Source organism: Petaurus breviceps, unplaced genomic scaffold (assembly GCF_028583685.1).
Source record: "Petaurus breviceps papuanus isolate PSGF00001 unplaced genomic scaffold, PetGlider_PUasm1.0 90919, whole genome shotgun sequence".
NCBI classification, from domain to species: Eukaryota; Metazoa; Chordata; class Mammalia; order Diprotodontia; family Petauridae; genus Petaurus; species Petaurus breviceps.
In genome coordinates this window covers 43,646,730-43,657,584 of record NW_027187378.1, presented here as the reverse complement: position 1 = coordinate 43,657,584, position 10,855 = coordinate 43,646,730, and positions in this window count along the sequence as shown.

The following is a 10,855-nucleotide window of genomic DNA, read 5'->3' as shown; positions in this document are numbered from 1 at the left end:
CAACAAAAATTTATTGTCTACTCTGTGTCAGGCACTGTTCTAAGCCCTGAGGATACAAAAAGAGGCAAAAAATAGTCCCTGCCCTCAAGTAGCTTACAATCTAATGGGAAAGACAACAAGCAAACAAATATATACAAAGCAATCTATATACAGGAAATAGAGGAAATAATTAATAAAGGGAAAGCATTAGAATTAAGAGAGTTTGGGAAAGGCTTCCAGTAAAAGAATGGATTTTGGTTAAGACTTAAAGGAAACTAGGGAGATCAGTAGGCAGAGTGGAGGACGGAGAGGATCAGTCTTGGGGGACAATGCCAGAGCAAAAGCCTGGAGCCATGACATGGAGTGTCTTGCTAGTGGAATGGCCAGGAGGCCAGTGTCACTACACTTAATAGTACATAATAAAGAGTAAGGTGTAAGAAGACTGAAAAGGTAGAAGGGTGCTAGGTTATGAACAGCTTTGAATGAACAGAACATTTGGGGTGTAATTCTGAATGCAATTGGAAGCCACTGGAGTTTATTGAGTTGGAAGGCGATGTGATAAGACCTGCCTTTTAGAGGGAGGAAAGATTGAGGCAGGAAGATCCACCAGTCAGTTATTGCAATTATCAAGACATGATGTGATATGAGCCTACACTAGAGTGTTAACAATGTTAATTAGAGGAGAGAAAGAGGCATACTCAAGAGATATTGCAAATGTACAATCAACAGATTTTGGCAACTGATTGAATATAGTTGGGTTAGAGATTGTGAGAAGCTCAGAATGACTTCTAGATTTTGAGCCTGAGTGACTAGGATGATGGTATTGCCATTTATAGTAATAGAGAAGATGGGAAGGGGGAAGGTTTTAGAGGGAAAGATAATCAGTTCAGTTTGGGACATGTTGAATTTAAGATACTACTGGATATCCATGTAGAGATTTCTGAAAGCCAGATAGAGATATGAGAATGGAGGTCAACAGAGAGTGTCAGGCAGAAAAGGTACATCTGAGAGTTATCAGCATAAAGATGGTATTTAAAGTCCTGTGAACTGATATCAGTAAGTGAAGTAGAAAAGAGGGTCCTGGAGAAAACCCTGAGGTTCACCTACAGTTAGAGAGCATGATCTGAAAGAGGATCCAGAAAAGGAGACAGGAAAAAAAAAACTGTTTGAATAGTTAGAAGAACAAGGAAAGAGTGGTGTCCAGAAAACCTAGGGAGAAAAAAGCATCAAAGAAGAGAAAGTAATCACCTTAAAAAGAAGCCCGAAGACTTGACTGCATGATAGCCACGAAATAGTGGGGCTTTCTTTTAGTGATGGAGGAATTCAACCAATAGTTTGCTGGTAGATATTTAGCAATCAGCTCTCTAGAAAAAGAACACACTCAGGACACATTTTGAAGTTTAACGTCCATTATTAATATTTTTTCCATCAATTTCTTAAGTCTAGGTAATCAATAAAACAATAAAAATTAAGCCCTGATTTGTAGTGTTTTCTAATTTCTGAGGTTTAAATGCTCACACTGAAAATTTAACAACCCTCTCTCATGAACCTGAGATGGCTGCAATACACGCCTGCTTCCAAATGACTAATTCTGTAATTTCTCTGATTTTTGAGTTATAAGGGTACATTAGACAGCAACTGTGATGTTGGAAAAGAAATAGATCAAGGAGATAGATCGAGAGGTGAACAGTCAATTGGTTTCTGTAAAGTCTAGGGGGTATCTCACCCCTCCCTCTTTTCCTCTCCTATTTCCCTATCCCCACTCTCTTATTATCTGAATGACAATTTGTATCAGTTATGGAATGGCAGATCTATTTCTTTCCCCCAATACCTCTCCACATTTCTAAGCTTCCACTCTGCTCTCTCAGGCTTGTGGTGCTCTTTGGAGAAATAGAAAAACTCATAATGTATAGAAGAGAGACTAGGCTTCCCTCCTAGGGAATGTTGGACCCCTGATAGGTATGAAATTCTTAAAAATATAGAACCAAGACAGAGCTGTAGTCAGGCTAGTTTTGTTACCATGGGAACATGGATGTACTTCTATCTGACCTCCCGTTCTTACTCCCTCTCCCCAAATACACAAACCTCACTAATGAATTTCATGCTGTGTGTAGTTCCTGAGTAAGGTAATATTTCTCCATAAAAAGAATGGTTTGAGCTTCCTTACATCTCCTGAATGCATTAGTGATGTGTAGTTACAGATCACCTAAGCCAATTAAACAGGCAAACTTGCCTCCAATTTTCTCTGGCATTTTGATGCATTTGTTTTTAATGAGGAAGATTGGACTTTGATGTGGGGTGGGGCAAGCTCACTCTGCCTTGTTCTGGGCTCTGAGAGTCTAACAAAAGGAATTCACACTCACTGAATTATCAAGTAATGGGATAGTTCAACCCCAACAATCATAATGTGCCTTCTAGTGCAGTCAGCTATCAAGGGACACTCAAGATGCAAACCAGCAATTATGAACTTTCTGAAGATACAAGGGCCACATGTCAACCTCTGATGAGTGTGGCTTCTTGAGACTTCAGTGATATTGGATGTCAGTTCCCAGTTCTGTTCTTATAAGAAGGCAGCTCATATGGACAACTATTCGGGGAATATGATTTAAAGGCTATTAAAAAGTGGTCCTTCAAACACTTCCCCCGCCAGGCTAGCCCTAGTGTTTGCAATTTCACATTAATTACTACTTTGCATTACGGTTCATATGAATTTTGATAAAAAAATGATATAATTGCTAAACGGAGAAGAATATAGAATTCCCTAGAGCTAGAAGAGACCTTTGAGGTCATCTAGTTCACCTATTTCACTTTATATAAAAGGAAAAAAAAAGATTCAAAGAATTTAAATGACTTGCCCAAGGTCACATAGAAAGCAAATGAATCAGTATTTGAATTGCATCAAATTGTGGTTATCTAGTACACAGTTCTAGGTAGATGGAGCAGTGGAAAGAACATCAGATCTAGAGTCAGGAAGACCCAAGATCAAAAATGGCCTTACATCCTTATCAGCTGTGTGACCTTGGGCAAGTCATTTAACCCTATTCACCTCAGTTTCCTTATTTGTAAAATGAGCTGGAGAAGGAAATGGCAAACCACTCCAGTATCTTTGCAAGAAGACCCCAAAAATAGATCACAAAAAGTCAGACAGGACTGAAATGACTAAACAATAACCATAATAAGCATATACTTGGCATATGTCATGCCTGCAAGTAGGTAAAATTGAAAATTTTAGCAGTTATACTAAATAGAGAAATGAATGGTGTATGATGAGGCTAGTGTCAGTTTTCCCAGTTAGTGGTCAAACAGTAAAACAAAGGATTGAGTTAGGAAATCAGAGGGAGGGAAAAGAAGATTGCCATGCAAAGGAAGTAGTTACTGGGTAAGAGAAGGGAGTTCTGAAGGCAGACTAAGTGGTGCAGGGGATAGAGTGCTGACCCTACAGTCAGAAGGATCTGAGTTCAAATTTGACTTCAGACACAGGCAGGTTGCTTAACTCTGCTTGCCTCAGTTTCCTCATCTGCAAATGAGATGGAGAAGGGAATGCAGTATCTTAGCCAAGAAAACCCCAAATGGGATCATGAAGAGTGGAATGCAACTGAAAGGACTGAAAAACAACAACAATCCTGGGGGACCAGTTCCTACACCCCTTGTTTGGATGATTACAACCATGTTGGTTGTACATATTGACCCCAGAGCTTGGTTCAAGGTCAGCATTTCTTATTGTTCCTACAGAACTTGTCTTTTATTTGACAGCACTGAATTTTGAGAGATTTTCATCATTCAACAAAGAAGTCTGCACCATCCAAAATACAAGGTAAACTGGTAAGCCCCTTGTTTGTAAGAAAAAAAATCAAGGAACTGGTGGCTCTTAAAGCAGAAGTGAGGTTACTTGTTCAGGTAACTTGTAGAAGGCAAAGTAACTCACGTCCAGAGGAAAATGAATAGCTTTCCTCATAGATTCAGGATTATGATTGGGTGCCATGTATCTATAAAAATGGAGAGATCTAGAACCTGATGATAGAAACCAATTTGAGCAAAGGCATTTAGTAAAAAGATTTTTAGGTTGCTTGGCCTGATGAGTTAGATACTTTTTCAATAGGATTCAGTTATGTTCACTATACCCCTGAAAGGAATCCTACATAGTACACGTTTAATAAATTTGTTTGGGATTAAATTTGAGTCAGCATGAAAATCTTAACTTGTTTGTACTTTTATCTTAAACTCTTCACTCTATCCCATCATCTGTGAAGCAGAGAAAAAAACAACACCAAATATGGAATCAGGAGATCTAGTTTGAGTCCTGGTTTTACCACCTATTAACTATGTACCTGTAGAAGCAAGCACCCTAGCATACCCAGGGTGGCTGCTAGCATAGGTTCTTAGATCTGCTTTTTAAAAGGAAAGCAACTCAAAAATGGGTTAACAGTCTTACTTTAATCAATCAAACATCAGAGAATACAAGCAGACAGAGAGACAGATCAGCAGATAGGGCTTCTAGCTGTCTGACCATTACATCAATACCTAGTCAGTTACCAGAGAGGGAAGCACCAACATCTGGGTTTTCAAAGCTGGTGGGCTCAACAGCTGCCCAGAGTCTCATCTGGCCAAATCACATAGTTTCGCTGGAAAAGTCAGCACCCTGAATTTTAGAGAATACAAACCGAAGTTGCAAGAAGACAGAGAGACAGATCAGCAGACAGGGCTTCCCATTACATCCATACCTAGTTAGTTACCAGAGGGAAGCACCAACATCTGGGTTTTCAAAGTGGGGAGGTGGGGAGGAGGGACTCAACAGCTGCCCAGAATCTCATCTGGCCGAATCACACAACTCTTCCCAAAGTGAGCCCCACAGCAAAACCTCACATCAGGGTATATATAGCATTCTCCTAGGTCAGAGATCATCACAACCCTCGTGTCCCACTGACCAATCACAACATAACAAAGTGTGGGTGTTCCTGAAGAACAAGCCTCCCACCACAGGCTCCAGGTGACCACATTCAGCCCATTAGGGGGCAGAGCATATTCTCAAAACAGGGAAGGTTCTCACAGTCACCTAAGCCTATCAAAGGGCCTAGGGACAGGGAAGATCTTCAGATTCCCATTCCCATAACAGTACCTCAAATGAATATTTCTTGGACTTGGTTTCTTCCTCTGTGATGTGAGAGTTTTGGACTAGATATATGTTTCTTTCATTCAGTAACATTCTATGACTCTAGCAAGGAACTCAGGAAATGGAACAGAAGAGTGGTAGGTTCATAGGGGGAGAAGGATAAAGGAAAGGTTAGAAATATGAGGCAACACCTAAGGGGAAGCTCTTCAGGGTGAAGATTCAGTACAGAATTCAAGGGTGCTTGAAGGCTGTATATATGGGGATGAGATGAATACAAAAAAAATGGTAGAAGAGGAACCAAATGGAAATTTTGCCATTTAACTCTTTTGCCCTGATTGTTACACTTTAGAATATGTGCCTACAGTCAACTGTAGTCCATTATCAAACATGATGACACAGTCAAAAACAAAAATGGAGCAACATCAGGTCATCTTCTCATTGCTGCATACAATGTCTGCTCTGCTTAAGTCTAAAAAGGCAAACTTTTGGATAGTTTTTTTTAAGAAAGTGCTCAGAATCATAAAATCTCCCTCTTGAAAGAAACTTTAGAAACCATCTAGCTCAATTCATGCCTCAACCAAAATCTTTTCTGTAATACCAAAATTGGTCATGCAGTCCCTTTCTGAAGAGCATTAGTAATACAGAACTTGCTGCCCATGGGGTAGCTCATTGTTTTTTGGGAAAGCTTGAATTTTTCAGAATGTTTTCCTTATACTGAACCAAAATTTGTTTTTCTATACAATTTCTACCCATCACTTCTTGCTTGCCCTGTGAGGATAAGCCAAACAAATCTAAACCTCCTTCTATATAAGAATACTTCATATATTTGAAGTCACAAAGGAAGTCCTTCTGAAGGATCCTCTTAGGCAGAAAAAATATACCCAGGCCTTTCAATCAATTTCCATATGACATCAATGCTGTATGCATTTCTGTCTTTATAAATTGGTTTCCCAGATTGGTTGTAAACTCCCTGAGGGTAGGGACAGTTTAATTTTCATTTTTGTATTTACTGCACCTACTTTGGCACATGGTAGGATTTTAATAACTTTTTTTGTTTTGTGATTGGTGTATTATCAATATCTTTATAAAAACACTGCACTCAGTATAGGTGCATAGTCACTGAACACAGTACTACAGATAGGTTACATAGAGTACAGAGTGATTGTCATTTCTGATCTTCACATATCCTGCAAGTGCTTATCTTGTTGAAAAACAACTTAAAGAAAAAAAAACATATTAAAAATCATTCAACCACAAAATGAAGGCTTAAAACAAAATAGATTGATATGTTAAAGTTGGCCAAATATCTAATTAAGGTAATAAAACTTATTCTTTCTACATTAACAATCATGCTAAGTTGATAAATTTATTTTTACTGCCTTATAAGTAACTAAAAACTTATTCTCACTACACACCCAAGTGCCTGGAATTTTGCAATTTTATTCATTACTTTGCCTTAAGTATTTTTCTCTTCAAGTAAAATCCTTTTCTAAAGATAAAAGAGAAGGCTATATATTAAGAATTTCTCTGATCCATCACTGTGAATTAAGTAATCTGATCACTTTCCTAAAGGAAATCAACATGAAGATGAAGTCAGATGTGGGTAAGGAGAGGATTAATCATCTTGAACTTGCAGTCAAGTCTGAGATACACAGTTCTCACTGTTAGAATGAAGCATACAGCATGATCATCAGTGGGAGATGAATAATGAAATAAAAATCACACATTATTTATGACAAAAACCCTAAATCCACAAAAAAACAACTTTGTGGATATGGACTTCCATGTATGTTCTAGGGGACTTTTAAAGAACAATTAATAGTTAAGTTATTATTGTTTTTGTTCAGTCATTTTAGTCATGTCTGACTTTTCATGACTCCATTTGGGGTTTTCTTGGCAAAGATACTGGAGTGGTTTACCATTTCATTTTGCAGATGAGGAACTGAGGCAAACAGGGCTAAGTGACTTGCCCAGGGTGACACAGCTTTTAAATGTCTGAGACCACATACATTTGAACCCATGAAGATAAGTCTTCCTGACTCCAGGCCTAGCCCTATTCACTGTGTGGTCTAGCTGGACTCAATTATACTACACAAATAATTTGCCAAAAATTAGAAAGAAAACATTCTATCAAGCTCTTTTTAATGAAACCAATTGGGTACAAAAAGGTAGGGATAAACTGGGCAAGGATTTAGGCAACAAAACCTTTTGACCATTATCAAAAATATTGATGCAAATTTTTGAATAAAGTTCTGGACCAAAGACAAAGGTTTTTCCAATATAACAATTAGAAAACAATAATATAATTGTATTAAAACAATAACACTTAAAATATACAGTGATATAAATAGGCTGAGGGGAGAAAACACCTTTGACAAAGATCAATACTTTTGTATGCTAAAATACCTAAAAATACCTAACCCCATTAAGACTGTTTTAAAAAAATTAATTATCTTCAACAACAAAAATCCACACAGAATGTAATGTGATGAAAAAGCACACTCAACTAATAGCATTATATATAACAGAAATATTAGACATTTCCTTGGAAATATTGACATAAATCAAAAATGCTCCCATTACCCATTATTATTCAGAAAACTGCTGGAAATGTTAAGCAATAGCAATTATACCAGAAAAAGAAATTTAAGGCAACTTATTGACAGAAACTATTTGGTGCAGTGGATATAGTGCAGGATCTGGAATCTGAAAGACCTGCTCTCAAAATCTGCCTTAAACAGTTACTTGCTAAGTGACTCTAAGCAAGTCATTCAACCTTTCTGTCTCAGTTCTGTCAACTGTAAAATTGAAGTAATGACAGCACCGACATCCCAGGGTTGTTGTGAGGGAAAAAATGAGATAATACTTATAAAGCACTTTGCAGGGGCAGCTGGGTTGTGCAGTAGATATAGTACCAGCCCTGGAGTTCAAATTTGACTTCACACACTTTCAGATTCTGGACAGGTCTCTTAACCTTGATTGCCTCCAAATAAAACTAGATAAAATAAAAATAAAGCATTTTGCAAACCTTAAATACTATAAAAATGCAATGATGATGATGATGATGATGATGAAGAAAATATGAGAGTGATGAAGAGTGAAATCCAAGGAAAACTTTGAGATTGGCAAACAGGGTGGCTTGAAGGATGTTCATGCCCTTGACAGAAACAGGGAAGTTAGAAGGGTTTGGCGGGAAGATAATGAGATCTGTTTTTGACATGTTGAATTTGAGATAATTATAAGGTCTCAAGTTGGAGATATTGAATAATGAGTTGTTGATCTGGTGAATCAGTCTTCTTTCTCTGGGGCTATGAAAGGCAGCTATAGCAATCTTTATCACCTTAATAAAATTGAAACCAAAGACATCTACCCAGAGAGCAAGACAAAGAAGGGGAGAAAGGGTCATTAGGAGGTTAGGCAGAGAAAAGGAGTTTTACAGCAGCTGTTGAGAAAAATAGTACAGAGAATTTATCAGGAAAAATAATAGTATTGCCCACAACAGTGACAATTCAGTGGAGATTTGATTATGCGAATTTGATCTAGAATTTTCCTCTACAACATCTACACATTGAATGCTTACAATCTGAATTCCAACTTCGTCATCTAGCACTTAGCAGAATTCCTGGCACATAGTAGGAACCTAATAAATGTTGATTGATTGATTGATCATTCCACCGGAAGTGGTTTCTCCAAAGTTACCACTGATCTTTTAATTGCCAGATTCGATGCCTTCTTCTCAGTCCTCATTCTAAACCTCTCTGCAGCCTTTGATACTGTCGATCATTCTCTCTGCTCCTTGGTGTTCTACTCTTTTGGTTTTGGGGGCACTACTATCTCCTGGTTTTCCTACCTATCAGAATACTCTTTTTCCCTTTCCTTTGCTGGATCCTCTTCTAGATCATGCCCTCTAACCATAATTGTCCTGCAGGGTTCTATCCTGGACTCTCTTCTCTTCTCCCTCTATTCTTCACTTTGTGAAACTTCCATGGATTTAATTACCATTTCTATGCTCATGATTCTTTCTTCTACTTATCCTGCCCCCAAATATCTGCTAACCTCTAATCTTGCATCTCCAACTGCCTTTCATATATCTTAAAACGGATGTCCAGCAGACATCTTAAACTTAACATGTCCAAAACTGAACCCATACTCTTTCATCAAACCCTTCCCCCTCGTAGTTACCTTCCTGATGAATATAGAAAGCAACACCATCCTACCAGTCCTTCAGGCTCACAATCTTCCTCAATATCTTTCACATACACACCCTCTACCAATCTGCTGCCAAGCTGTAATGTAATACCAAGCAAAGGCAACTTCCCAGGTTCAAAATACCAGCATAGGTGCTCTCTATTTTATTCAGTGACAAACCAAGAACAGAGAAGATCAAAACATGACATCATTCAAAATATAGCATTTACTAAGTGTGATTAAATAATCTCCAAGTACTACCCCACCCCAGGATCTTCCAATCATTCAATCAATTACAAAGTCCCTGTTCTAAATACTACTCCACCCCTAGGCTATACCTTAATTAAGTCCACCACAAAACCCCTCTTCTCAAATGGAGATTAGTTTCCAAACATAGGTAAAGTACCTTCATTTGTCAATCACAGAGCACAATAAGGTCAAAAGTTCCCCACCCCCTGGATCACAATTGAATCTACCTCAGAGTTACATCAAGTTTAAACACAGCACTTAATACCCAAATGGAGGTCTTTTCTTCATCTTGACACGAGGCAAGTTCTCAGCAATCTTAGCTCCTGGGGAGACAAGGCTTAGCAAGGCCATAAGATACATTGCCAGTCCCTTCATGAATTTATCCTCTGTCTATAGAACAGTCCTAGAACCCCTGAACACTTTAGCAAAGCCCTCTCCCAGGATTTCTGTAAACATACAACAAGAAAATCCTTCTTCAGGGCTTCTGAACCAACAGAAAGGCTCCCAGACCCCTGCAACAACAGCACTGTCCTTCACCAGTGGACAGTATTCATCCTGTCTGCAGGACAGTCTCCAGACCCCTGCAACAACAGTACTGTCCCTCACCAGTGGACAGTATTCACTCTCTGTCTGCAGGACAGTCTCAGGGCTTCTTAGCGAACAGCCAGGTTCCAGGACTTCTTCAACAAAAGGACTGTCTTTCACCAGTGGACAAATCTGGCAAAACAACATCAAAACAGACAGACAAAGTACCAGCAAAACAGCCATGTCTCCTCAGTCCTTGGCAGCTCAGGGGGCAGGTCTCAAAAGTCCAGGGCAATTCAAAGCGGCCACCAGCAATTCTCTTAGTCTCTCTCTCTCCACGAGGTGCTGCTACCAAAAAAGATCTTCCGCCTCTCTCTTGTCTCTCCAAATCTACCTCACCAGCTCCTCCCAGTTCAGGACTTTCTTTTCACATCAACAAGCCCATCCCACAGGTGGGATTAACAAACTCTGGGTTTTAACACAATCAATTTGAAAACCAAGCCAATACAGGGGAATCTTTAATTGCCATTACTATCACACAAGCCCTGCTGATTTCACTTTTTCAGTATCTCTTGAATATATCCCGTTCTCTCTTCTGACACTGCTACTGTGCTGCTAGTGCAGACCCTTATTACCTCACACCTGGACTATTGCAATAGCCTTCTGGTGAGTCTGCCTGCCTCAAATGTCTCCCTACTCCAATCCATCCTCCATTCAGACATTAAAATTCTTTTCCTGAAGTGCAGGTTCAATCATGTCTCTCTCTCTCTCTCTCTCTCTCTCTCTCTCTCTCTCTCTCTCTCT